Source organism: Corvus kubaryi, unplaced genomic scaffold, assembly GCF_017639235.1.
Source record: "Corvus kubaryi isolate FWS band 111438036 unplaced genomic scaffold, C.kubaryi_AGA036_p1.0 137, whole genome shotgun sequence".
Taxonomy (NCBI): Eukaryota; Metazoa; Chordata; class Aves; order Passeriformes; family Corvidae; genus Corvus; species Corvus kubaryi.
This window is the reverse complement of record NW_024580671.1, coordinates 10,295,932-10,309,817: the sequence shown is the minus strand read 5'-3', so window position 1 is coordinate 10,309,817 and position 13,886 is coordinate 10,295,932. Positions and strand designations below refer to the sequence as shown.

The 13,886-nt window shown below is 38.1% G+C and overlaps 1 long non-coding RNA gene across 1 annotated transcript; it reads left to right on the top strand.

Annotated features, from left to right (window-relative positions):
• Nucleotides 1–11,115: 11,115 nt before the first annotated feature.
• On the top strand, nt 11,116–11,785 carry LOC121659600. Its single transcript, XR_006014383.1, has 2 exons — nt 11,116–11,200; nt 11,621–11,785. It is a non-coding gene; the product is annotated as an uncharacterized LOC121659600 (long non-coding RNA).
• Nucleotides 11,786–13,886: the final 2,101 nt, after the last annotated feature.

Below are 13,886 nucleotides of genomic sequence, written 5' to 3'. Positions count from 1 at the left end.
CGCCACGGGGCCTTACCCCGCAGCATGGGCTCCTCCAGGGCAATCGGACAAATATCTGACCCGAGAGATTCGATTTCAACAGATGTTCAAAAAAACCCCCATGCCAGACAAAGTTATACCACGTGGAAGTTTGAGATACGTCAGAGAACAGCTATTAATTTTTTTTTTAGTTTACTACTAATGGATTTGATTTTAAAAAGCAGAAAAGTATTTTGATTTTAAGACTTAAATATGATTGAATCTTCTTAGCTTGAAAATACACAAGCAATTTTAATTTTACTGCATAAGAGAAATACAGCAGGAAAAAATAGTATCTGAAACAAAACTTTTAGGAAGAGGTTAAAATGGGACCTCAAGATAGGTAAAAATATTTAATATTCAAATACACTGATTTACATTGTTATTTCTCACGTAAAGAGGCTTTCTTAAGATACAACAAAGGAAGATAATTTAATTGCCAAGTAATAACCCTGGGACATAATTTCCAAAACTGTGATGGTACAATTTAAACACCCCTGAGTAAAAAATGCCATCGCAATCAGCTTACTTTCTGCAGAAATTATCTGCTACTTAGTGACTGAAGTACAGTTTGGTGGGTATGTGTTTGTACCAAGAGACTATCCAAGCCCAGAGACACCTCTGTAGGTGTTTTAACCGTGTGTCTCTCCTCCAGCATCTGCCAAGACTCAGGTGAGTCCTGTGTTAGTGCTGACACTGGCTGGTTGCACTGCAGTGTCTGTTCTCCCCAGTTTCTCCCTGCTGTAGTATTGTAGCACAATTAGATTCATTGAGGATAAGGTTTGCCAAACTTGTGCTCATACTGCCTGCTTGCATTCAACATGGAGATTTAGGTAAAAGCTTAGTGTAGTTCTTCTTGATCGTTTTTTTCTCCTAAATTACATGACATACTTCAGGAAAGAATAGTCTCTTTTTAGGTGAGTTGAGAGCATTATGGAGAGGGGATTGGAATATACTCGGGAAAGCAAATATTTTGTGGTTCTTTGTTTAATGAAATGCAAAACATACATGAAAACAGAACTGTGTTGTGAATATGGCTTCAAGTTCCACTAACTTTCATAGGAATGCATATCTAGTGCATTTGTGGCCTGCTCTGACATTCATTGCAACTGACAGCATCCCCCTGATGACAGCCTTGGAATGAATTAATGAATGGATGGTTTGAACGATGACATATCCAGGGAAGGATATGGAAGTCAGAGCCTGATGCCCTTTGATCATCAGCTATGAATAATATAACAAGAGAGAGAAAAAGATGTAAATAATAACAGTACTGGGCATAAATATGGCCTGAGGCAATAATTTTCATTCCAAAGGTTATAGATGCTGCTTCACCTCAGGTGTACAGAAATAGCAAATGCATATTTTATTGGTTTGTTTCTATGTGGTGAACACTGGTAGATAATAACTAACACCTGCACGATTTAAATAAACAAGAAGATGCCATATTGCAGCAGGATTTTCAGAAATGCTCAGTGTTCACTGGGTTTATTCACTGAAGTGAATCATAAAATTCCTGCCAGTCTCCGCAGAAACAAAGCTTATGCATTGGGAATTACATCCCTTTAAATTCTTCCTGCTTAAGCCAAAACAACTGTCATTTAGAGCTGTCAGGAAAAAACCTCATAGAAGTAGTTTTATTAGAAAAATCAGTGTTGTTGAAATTGGAATAAATTGAAGTCTCTGAAATTTCAAATGGGAAATTAAAGACTACGCCCTCAATTATTCTGAATATAACATTCCAATTATTTATTTTAGAACATACTCTTTACTGCAGTTTTAAAAACTATGCCAAAGCAATACTGAGGGTTGTAACATCACACACGCTAGAGGCAGAAGTCTTCTATTTTATATCACTTATGATATGGTTCAGTGTCTGTTCCATTTCTTTTCCTACAATAGTCCTGGGTCATCCATTGGAGAACACGGAGTTAGCCTGGCTTTGAACCCAGCTAGGTACTGAAGAAGATAATTATTTTTACAGCCATTGACCAAATTTTTACTGGAGTTGAAAAGTGTAGCAAATGAAAGCTTGCAGAAGTAAAAATTATCAAATTGCTAGAGAAGTTAGAGAGAGATGTCCTTGTCCTCGCTTCTGTCATATTCTTGAGTGGCAATAGGCAAGTTATTTCATTCATTTTCCCAGCTGGTCACCAATTTTGTTCTTCATTTCAGCTTGCCCAACATCAGATCTTTGGTCTTGTCTGTAGAGTCCCAGAACCTGGGTATGTTATCCCACAGGTTTTTTAAGTTTTCAAACAATTGAATTTTCAATGGTTTGGGGTTTTTTTATATATATAAAACCTGGGTGACATTTGCCTGCTTCTAAAAGTGCAGATCTAACCTTTTAAACTTCAGTAGTAAATTGCACTGCTTTAATTTAATTAATTTTATTGTAATTTCCATTACTTTAATAGACTGTAGTAAATTCAGTACCCTCTGAGATTACTAGTAATATTCATTATCCCATTTCTGCATAAACTCTCCTTTAGCTTTGTTCATTTTGACAGTCTCAATTACTTATGTTTATTTGGGACAAATCTTCCTAGGTCTTACAAAGAGGTACTGGGATTTATTTCTGCTCTAGTGGATGTTGTTTTATACTAAGCTACATGGATTTTAGAGGGATTTTAGAGAGAAATAAGATTTTAGCAAAGCGAAAAATAAAATGGAAGGAGAGAAAAGTGGATGCAATTAAGTTTCTGCCTTAGAAATTACAGAGAACATGAGTTACAGATCTAAGCAATTAATCCTTTACAAAATTTTTCTTATATTGTACCAAACCAAGCAATCTCTTTTATCAGAGTTACTTACCTGCAGCATCAGCTTCAGTGGGTTTAATGTCTACATCTATTGGAGGAGATAATGGGCAGATTGTATAAATATTACTCAATGAAAAGGAATGAAATGTATGACAGCAGTATGATTTGTTGCTGAATGTGGCTGCCCACAAAGCCGTTGGTGCTTTTGTCATACACTGGAGATTAAAGGCTCAGATTCTGCCACTATGGGATCATACAAGCTTTTTTGATAACTGATCAAGTGGTCTGTGACGTGCCTAGCAAGAAAACCTCAGGCACTTTCAGAATCAAAGTTAAAACTAAAGATATCATTACAATTTATCACATAAATAACAACAAAAAAGCACCTCAAAATCTTTTAAGAACATTCTTGGAAAATTATAGTCGATGTCCAAAAAGACTATCGGGGTGACAGCGTCTCAGGAGCAGAAAGACAAACTGTATATTGTCCATCCTGTCATAGGGAAGAGTAGACATGGGAGAGATTATACATGCCATAGCATGAAATAATGCCTCACATATGGTAAAGAATATGTGAACTGTAAAGTGGAAAACAATCTCTTTGAGCCATATGTTCCCCTCTGGCATTAAACTGCATAGGAGAACAAAATAATCTAAAAATTATGTAATTTTTGAAGCACAGCCATTCAAACATGTTCTCCCCCTGCCTTTGTACACTACTCAGAGCAGGTATGAGAAGTTATAAAATACTTTGAACTGTGCTAAAGAAAGGGGAGAATGGCCTCATTTGTCTCCTGGTTCAAACATGCCCCATGTTGGAACGGGCAAGGAAACAAAAGAGCAAGGCTGGGCAGGGCACAGACCCTGATACTCAGTTCAGTTTTGGTGGAACATGAGTCAGGCAAGCAGGAAGCCATCCTAGCCTAAATAAAGGCAGGGACAAAACGGCCATCGACCTAACAGGGCCAGAATTCCTGTCTCATTATGCATCCTAAAGTCTCCTGTCTTCCTGGAACAACTGTGCAGCTGCTGCTGAAGTGTCACCCTGGGCTGATGGTGCCACTGTACCCCACAGCTCTTCTGACAGCATCTGGGGATATGAAACGACATCGAGTGGATCGAATTTGGAGCTGGACTACCCGTACCCTACATTTTGTGTGTGTGTATTTTAGGTGGTGTCAGAAATATGGCAAGTATGGCACTGTGGGGATCCAATAATTTGTCAGCCTTTTTGTTTGTTTGTTTCGGGTTTTTTGTTGTTTTGTTCGCTTTTTTGTTTTGGTTTTTTTTTTTTTGTTTTTTGTGGGGTTTTTTTGTTTTTTTTTTTTTTGTTGTTGGTTGGGTTTTTTTGTTGTTGTTGGGGTTTTTTTTTGTTTTTTTGTTTGTTTTGTTTTTTGGGGTTTGTTTGTTTGTTTTTTGTTTTCAAATACACAGCCTATTGGCCATTTTTTTTACAGCAAAGGTAAGAAGTTACTTTTGCCCTTGGAGCAAACCCCCTTGAACTCCTTAGTTTTGTTGCTTTCTTTAAAATGCAGCCAGAGAGATGGGATCATACATGTGGGAAACCTGGAAGAAGTGCTTCATAGGAGCTTCATTCAGAATCCATGTGCTGGCAGAAGACAGGACATGTGGCAGTTCTGCTTACACAGGAAGCAGGCAAAGGAATAGTGATGCATCCCAGTATAAGGAAAGCTGTGTAACATAACATCCTTTAGAAATAAATGCAGTATATTGAGTGATAAAGCTAAAAAAAGGAAAAGCTTAACACACTGAGGTGATCTGAAACACCAGAAGACTACACCATAAAAACAAAGAACTTCTAATTAGGGCCTTTTACATTCTCTGATTGTGAAATTCTCCTTCTCCAGCAAATTATTTTCTACCACATAAGTTTTGATTTCTCTGCTTCCTTGTCATTCAAGTGGCACTTTTTGTTTTCTGTTAATGTTTATTACACTTTCTAAGCCTAATTTATCACGTATTAGGGTACAAAATCTTTTGCTGACTTTCAACTGTCTTGGCATGGGGCAGACTTAGGGAGGTTTCATGTGGGACTGGATACAGAGAATCAAAACATCTGGACTGAGGGCAGTCCCTTTGTTAATGACAGGTAAAGGAGTTGAGGAACTGAATGCCAAGGGATGTAATCCCTAGCACTCCGGGAAGAAAGCTGAGAGAAGAAATGCAGTAACAGATGCAGAAGGATGGGGTGCTGGCAAAGTCAAAAACTATGAAAAGATCCAATCAGCAAGAGCATATGATATGTCTGGCATTAAACACAATAATTACAAGCCTTTTTAATTGCAATAAACATCTTTCATATTTATGTAATTACATGTTTGGAAATCATCTAATTAAAATAGGATATCCTGACAAAATAAAAGACTTGTACATCTCTGCAGAAGGTTGCTGCTGCTTTTTTACTGAAAGCAGTAGGCATTCCAGAAAACTTCTGGGACTGCATCTACGGCAAATAGTGACATACATAGGACTACAGTGCTTGGAGAGCTCACCACTGGGATTTCTCTTTGTCATATTAATTGCTGGAGATTAGGTTTTTCTCAACAGCCAGGACCAGAAATATTTTCACACAAATGGTAGATTGGAGAGAACAAGGAAGAGCCTTTTTAGTTCCAAACTGAACAGGCAACACCTGAAACAGAGTGAGAACAGCATCTCGTAGCATATTTATTAATAGGTTAAAGTACTCCTTTAAACACAGCATGTTCTTGAATTGTATAGTTCATTTAGTACTCCACAATGAATACCAAACAGGCAAAGAGTAGTGGGTATGCTAATACAAACAAATTCAATACAGAAATGCATAGAAGGAAGAGATTCAGTGGAGGGAGTGATGGAGTAGATGAATTTGTATGTATCCTCAGCAATCCATTCATTACATAAGTTACAGCAATAAAGCATTACCAGTTGTCAAAAAGAGAAGAAATAATGTGAGATTATGGAAAAGATGAAAGTAAAACATGAAATCTGAGAGCAACAGATGGATAATGAGAGCACTAAAATGTATATATTATCTAGAAGATGTATTTAGAAACTTTTGTCTAGCATGAGTTCTTCAGAAAATCCTAATGACAACTGCAGATAGATTTAAAAGGGCCCTGACTTCCACAGTTCACGGAATGAATGAGGGAACTTGTACAGCCAACACAATGTCAAGATGAATGATGTAAAATGATATAAAAATTGCTGAACTGTGCATAGTAAAATGTTTCCTCAGGGAAGGAACGAGGAGTAATAGGTTCTAAAGCATGGCTTCAGTAAACGATAATTTAAGTAGGAAATGGTCCAGAGAGTTAGTAAAAAAGCCATGGAAAGCAAATAAATGTTATAAAAGAAAGCTAAAATGAAATTACAAGGCAGTGATATAAAATAAATGTCATAGCATCATGCAAAATATACGGAAACAACTGAAGCAGTTAGTGTTTTCATAGAACAATTCAGCTTCATACATATCTTCATGTTCTTTTATATGATAAAAATAGATCCAGATGTATCTAGGAATGGACATGGTGTTGTCCTTGAGCTGAGGATAAAGGAGCATGAAAAGCTTGCCTGGGTAAGAGCATAAACAAAATTATGTTTTAAGACCTATTGGATATTTGTTTTACTGAGATGGAACAATATTCTTGATTTCAAAGCATTTAAATATTTTATAAATAAAATCAAAACCTAATTTCTATATTTTGTACATTCAGTTGACTATGTAAAATGTAGATTTAAGCATTAATTTGAAGGTTCCATTTTTGTCAATATAAGATACTGCTGGCTTCTTCATATGGTTTATAACAAATGGCAGATGTACACTAGGTTGCAAATGTGCAAATGTATGATATTGAAAACTCTCATTCAAGTAAATAATAATAGCTATGAAAGATCTTAGCTGGCAAAGTTTCCCTCCTCTACTTTCCTAGATGGTTTTCCAATTAATTTCTAATCCTAATTTTCCAGTTTAGGTTTGTGAATAATTCATATTTATAAAAGCTGGTCTTATGTACAACTCAACTGGGACACTTGGATAATAAGGAATACATTACAAAGGCCTCATTTGAAAACTTTGGTTTACCTATCTTCCCCATTTTACTTCTTGAAGTTTGTAGCAGGGTTAATTCAATTTCCCTGGGTGCCAACCACAAGGTAAAGCCTGTACTCCTCTTGTAGTGCCTTAACTGCTGTTTTCTTGTTTCTGCTGTAAATAAGGTTGTTAACTTTAAAATTATAACCTTGTTTTTATGATCTAACATACTTTCATTTGTTTTTTATATCTGTGCTTGTTTCACGACACCTTTAAGGGTCTAATAATACATGCCCACCTTATTTCTCTTACAGTATGACAAATTTTAAAATTCCTTAGTCACATACTGCTTTTTCCTGCAGACTGAGTACTGAATTGGCATTTCATTTTTTGCTTGGCTGATTCTGCAAGACAGATAACTTCCTTTTAGCACATCTTCTGCTTGTTTATAGGACATAATAGAAATCATATAGCATTTAATTCTGCTTTTGCTATATAATTTTGCAGCTTTATTATCTCTAACAAAATACCATTCACGGTAACAAAGACATCATTCTTGAAAAAATCCAGCAAGAAGAGGACAAAAGATAGGCTGGGGACAGCACTGGAGTGGAATTCCTACTTTGCTCTTCTGTAACATTTTCCATTGTCATTCTTGAAGTACTTCTACAAGGATGAATCATTATTTCAATTTGCCTATAGGAGAAACTGAGTCACCTAAAGAGGAAGTGATTTGCCATGCAGCAAGTTGGTGGCAGAGCCAAGGGCAAAGAACAAGGCTCTTCATTTCCTGCCTGGTGCCCTCATGACATTAACTCAGTTTACAGCTCTGCCACAGTCTTCTTTATGACCTTAGGTAAGATCTTTGGGGTCCTTTATTCTCCTAACACTGAAGTGCCTGCTTAATTTAAGCTTATTTTTTAATGATCACATTTGGATGAAAACTCTCCACCAGTACATCAGCCATATTACAGGGATGGTTCATCCTTTCGGGTACTTTGAAAGGGAGAATTTTTTGTTCAGCATACTGTTACATTAGGTAATATTTTATTTTTCATATTGTGTTTGTTTTTGCCCAGAAAGTTTTCACAAAGAATAGTTGTATCCAGGGGAAACCTGTGTCTGTAGATGATAGAAAATGGTGAGTCAGAGGAGCCTCGGTTCTGTTGCACAATACCTGTGTGTTATGGGCCCCCGGTTTTTCAGCTTTGCAAACACTATTTTCCTTTTTCAGAGACATCTGGAGAACAACTGTTCGCACTCCAGACAAACTCAGGGTGCGGATGAGAGGAGAACTCACGCCTCCACCTACTGCTCCCTACACAGTGTGCATGAATGAAAAAAAGCACTTCTTCCCCTGCCCTACCCATTTGCACATAGAGCCCTTCCAAACATTTCCTCTGGGTTTCCTCATAAGAACACCTCTTCACTGTCCTACAAAGTCCCATGGGGTACAAAGCAGGCATTTCAGTATTTGGATTTTAATTTGCTGTGTATTATTACTTTCACTGTTCCCTCTTCTTTCTTCTGTTCCCTTTACCTTTCTTACTTGTTTTTGATACTCTTTCTGCTGTTTTTACTAAGTCTGTTTCATTTCAATTTGTTGTCTTCCCCTTTTATGCTTCTTTTCCATGAGAAAAGGGAAGTGTTCCACTCTAGGCCAACTCATCATAGAGGCATGGAGAGGACTGGCAGAAATCATTGCTCATGTCTGGCTATGCAGGGAGAGGACTAGGGTTTTGCTGCTGTGAGGATTTCCCAGAAGTGATATTGGAGCTGTTCCAACAGTTTACAGTAAAAGGGCTGCAGTTCTAATGCAAGTTCAGCAAGGTGAAGGCCATCTTTTATCAGGTCAGGTACAATAACCAATTGTGTCAGATGTGTCTCTGGTCTGAGAAATTAAACCTTTGTACAGGATGCTACATGGTACACCATGGAGGTGAAGGATCCAGCCTTCATATGAAGTCTGACATCGAAGAGGAGAGACAGATGTCTGGCCTGTAAGAACCATAAAGAATTAAGCACAAAAGGCCCTGTAACTGGAAGGCATTATTGTGAGGCCCAGGCCATTAGTGTCTAGGTATCCCTGCCTCCATTGTCTCACCAAGGTGCTCAGCAGTGTCGACAAAGCAGCCCAGCTCTGAAGAACACAGTACTTTGTTACATTTGGCTAAACCTAAAAGTATTGGTAGGGGGAGAATGGGTACCATAGCCACTTTTTCCTGGGCAGAAGGCAGATAACTTACATACCTTTCAAAATGGTGAGATCTGGTCCTCTCTCTCCCATGTCCCCTGCTGAGTGCCCAGGCATGATTTCAGCACCCTTGAAGGATGAACACAGCACCCTGTTTGTCTTGCTGCCGTGTCATACGTCACAGAGTAGAGGAGGAAGCAATGGGGCAGAAGCCATTAGCAGCATCACCTGGGATGACAGTCTGGAAAACAGCGTGAAGCAAAACTTCCAGTGCCTCATTCTCACAGAAGAAAACTGAATGCAATGATAACATCCACATGTGTTAAGACAACCAGAGAGTGTAGTGTGGAGTGTGCTAGAGACTCCCATAATGTGTGACACAGAAGATTCAGTTCAGGCAAGACTGAACTTTTAGATGGAGATGTTTGTGTAGGCCAAAAATTGGTTGTTGTTAACGTTCCCTAAATGTACTTGATTTTTACAGGAGAAAGCAAAGTTCTAGAAATGCAGCATGTACTTTGAGAAGGAAATGGTAGTCTTAGGGCCAGTGGTACTTTTTTTCCATTGTCTGTGAGTACTTTTTATGGAAATCCTTCCTTCCTCTTTGTGGGATATTTTCTATGTGAGTGGAGTTACCAACAGTGAAAATCACATAGCCTAAGGAAATCTTTAAAATGTGCCAGGACCACATCACTGCTCGCTAACAACAAAAGGATTGATTCAATACTCAATAAGAAGGTGAGAGTAGGAGAGACTGAGAGACTTGTGGTAGTCTGCACTGCTGAGGTGTACAAGTGCTTTCTATAGAAACAGAGAATTTTCTAAGCGCTGCTGGCTTCCTGCTTATGTACCTTGCCTGCACTTCAGTTCAGAGGTAAAGGAGGCAAGTGTGTATTCAAAGGGAAGGGAGTATCTTCTCTTGTGTTTGCACAGAGCCAGGTACAAAAGAGCGATGAAAATGGGTCAGATCTCCAAGTGCTAAAGAAGTGTAGACAGTAATACAAATAATTGTTTGGAACACACTGAATTTAGTGCTTTGCAGCAGTCTGATGGCATGGACAGAAAACAGAATGGTGGCCCTATTCTGACTTCTTGTATTTGGTTATTTTTGTCAACTGTATGAATTTATACTCTGCTTAGTTATTGAACAAACCAAAACTAGAGTTTTGTGGCACAAGAAAATGCATTACACAATTACCCTTGTATGAAAATGTAAAATGTAAACTTCATTTTTTCTTTCAGCGAATAATGGCTCTTCTTTTAAACATTATTAAATGAATGAAATAATCCTAAGTTTTTAAGACATTAGCCTTGGATCAAAGTCAAGGATGTAATTATAAACAGTGAGCTCTTTATGGCTCCATCTACACTGCTCATCACATTGCTGCCAAACACTATCAAGGTCTCAGGCTACAGTGCCACGGTTACAGCCATATTAACGGCTGTTTAGGTCATTGCAAAAAAAAATCTCATCAGGTGTAATTAACATTTCTGCAACCTGTGTAGTGTTAACAGGTATTTCCTTACGTGAGAAAGGTACAAGAATGTAGGTAATCAGGCATCTCCAGGTTTTCAGGGTTCTGTTGATTTCAGAAAGGCAGGATCCCCTCCCAGTATTCTCCTGTGGTTAAGCACGCAACTCTAGTTCTTATCTTTCCTCAGATCTTGGAAATACTTGCAAGGGATACCTAATCATAGGAAAGTAGATGCTCAAAAGCCAGAATAGTGTATTGCCACAACTTTTGGCCACAACTGTGCTGGGAGCGCATTATATATGTAGAAGTACTTCTGCCAATTCCGTGTGGCAAATATGTGCTTTACCCAGCCAGAGTTTCTGCATGTTAAGAGTAGCGAACCAATAAAAAAGTAATCTGCCTGACTACCAAGCTCAACTTCACTTTTTCCTTTCAAATTTAAACAAAAAGCTCTGGATGTAAGCGTACAATGCTTTACAGAATGAAACAGACCTGATTCGCCACCTTCTTAGAAATGTTGACTACAACATGCAGTAGTCTTTAGCAACAATTACCCTGAGACATAAAATAGCAGGGCATGGGGGTTCTAGGGACCAACATGGGGGTGAGCATTTTGATACTGTCCTACTAATGAGATTTTTCCATTCTCTCCGAATAGCTTCAGGATGGGCCCCTCAACCATTCATCGGCATTCATGATTTCACCCATCTGCCCCTCTGTAAGTACATTTCTGCTTCCTGAAAAGAAGAGGCTGGAAAGTAAAAACTGACTACCATAATAAACATCAGCTTTTAGCCACTATTATTTCTTTGTTTTATTCCTAAAGCCCTTGTCTCTATTGTTGGCATTTTCTTAAATTCTATTATTTCTTTGTCACACTTTGTCATGAAATCTCTCGTTTTCTGATAGCTGGCATTCTTCTTTAAGCTCAGTTCCGGGGGAATTGAACAGCTCAGGTTCAGGTTTTAAAACAAATATACCTAGCTATTCCGGTTCCTGAGAACTGAACACAGAAAGCAAATTTAAGTGAAAAGCTCATATGTAAATAAACTATCCTTTTAAAAATAAGTACAGTTTTTCAAGCCAGTCTTTAGGATTTGGAATTCTGCTGTGTGGATTTTTTTTTTTCAACTTACAGAGTCAGCAGTAATGCCTCCAACAGTTTCATCAAAATGGCTAATACCCAGGAATACAGACATCATAAAGTGAGCAGGAATTATATGACCTGATCAGAGATGACCACCCAATTGAGAATATGCCATGGACCAGTATAAGTTAAATAAACATGGATGTATTAACTGCAGGAAGGGATTCTGTTGCCTTTATGAAGTCTCAGAGCTATGAACTAGGATGGTTCACTTCTAGCAACAAGAAATGCACAGTCACAGCAGGCCATCACACACTTTGTGGGAGTGGAATTAGTGTGGGACATTTAGGCAGGAACTGTAATCTGGCAGCACATGGCCTCTTTGCAGGAGGCAGGGAAGCCAGCATACCATGCTCATGCTGCTGCAATATGTGAGTGGTCCAGCACCATGTGGGAAGTGTGGGCAAGAGATACTGTGCATGTGCCCACATCTTAGCCACAAAAAAGCAGCACTGCAAAGGCAAGTGACAGCATAAGCCTTTTGAACATTAATAGGATGCCCACAGGAAAGAAAAGCACATCAGCAAAAGATGTATCAGCAAAATACACAGGCTCACATGCTGAATGGCATGGTCAATACACAAACACATAGTATGTATTAGTATCATAACACCACTGTAACTTTAACTAAGATGGATTTGCTCTCATTAAAAAACCTCACACTGAAGTTGTAAGGAGGAGAAATAAGAAGTTAAAAGACGGACATCAAGTGAGTCTGTTCACACAGAACTAACATGGTGGCAGCAATAGTAATACTTAAAATTAGTTTTCTTGGTAAAAAGCCCATTCAATTTTATTAGTAAAAAGTTATTTAATATTCATCATGTGGTATTTGAAACAACTGGATAAACAAGAGTAAATAGGTTTAAAAATAGGTTAGTACAGTTTGTTTTCAGAGTGAAGAGTGATTTCTTCCAAGGCATACTACCATAAGAATAACTGCACTAGTTCCTGGAGATCTGTGATTGTGTGACTATCTCCACTTTTTTATTAAAAAAAAAAGGAAAGGCACATTCCTACTTTTCACTAACATTCACATTCATTAACATCACATTCTTAAGAGAATGTGATTTCACCATACTTTAAGGCTCAAAAATCAAAAGGTAAATAGAAATACACCAGCATTTACAATATAGGGAGTTTTACAAGAGGATAATATTTCATTTACATGTGACTCATGATTTCTACATGCTTCAGGTATGCAACAGTGATTTGTATAGGGAATGGGTTGCAGTGAGAGGCTTGCTAACATTTGAAAGACAGCTGTCATTTACAGATTCTAAGAACTTACAAAAAAGCATAAATATCACACAAATCTGGAATCAGGAAAAAAAGGTAAAAGGTGTTATGATACAACTTCAAGTACCAGCCTAATGAGGTCAACATAAGTAGAGTTGCTAACTTCCAGAACTCCTTTTCACCCCTTGGAAGAACTGGCAATTTCCTGAGAACACCAGCCCTTTAAGGATGAGAGGGAAAATATAACCCAAAACATCATATTCAAAAAACAACCACCTTTTTATTTTCCTGATGAATAACAGCCTCCACACTCCCTACAGTCAAAATTTACCTTTAGAAAAGTAACCACTTTCAGCATTGACTTAACCTTTGACTATGTGGAGATATTGATAAAAATAAGGGATTGATACTAATGTATACTATGGAAGAAATTTGGTGATTTTGGATTGGTAATAGAAGTATCCTTACTTCAGTACAACAAGAAGACATATTTTTTAAACATTTCAAAATATTTTGGCACACAGATTTTATCATAACTTGGAATATGCAGACTTTTCAGTCAGCTGTTCCATGTATCGACAAGGTATAGTTTTGCAGATCATTCAATTGTTAACAATCTATAGTATTTACTGCACTCCTGCTGCTAAGTAAACAGTTTTATAAACTAACTCATGCCCTTGCTGTAATAAACAGAGAGAAGATATGAATTGTATTGGTTGGACGACAGGATCGTCACTTTCTTGCAGGACAGCATACCTTCTGCTAATAGAAGGAAGGTGTCCAAGCAGGTGCTTGCCGGAATGGGACCTGGGCTGGGACTGACTGCTGTTAGTTTGGCAGCTGGAGGCAGGCACTGAATGTGGCGGGGCATGTTCAAACATGTATCCCAACTAGCTGGTGGAAAGTGTGGGTTGCTTCTCCCTGATGAGGAGGAATGGAATGTCAGAAGCATTTCTCATAGCATTTTGATTATCAGTTAGCTAGTATACATTGGGAAATGGGACAGAACAGGTACATT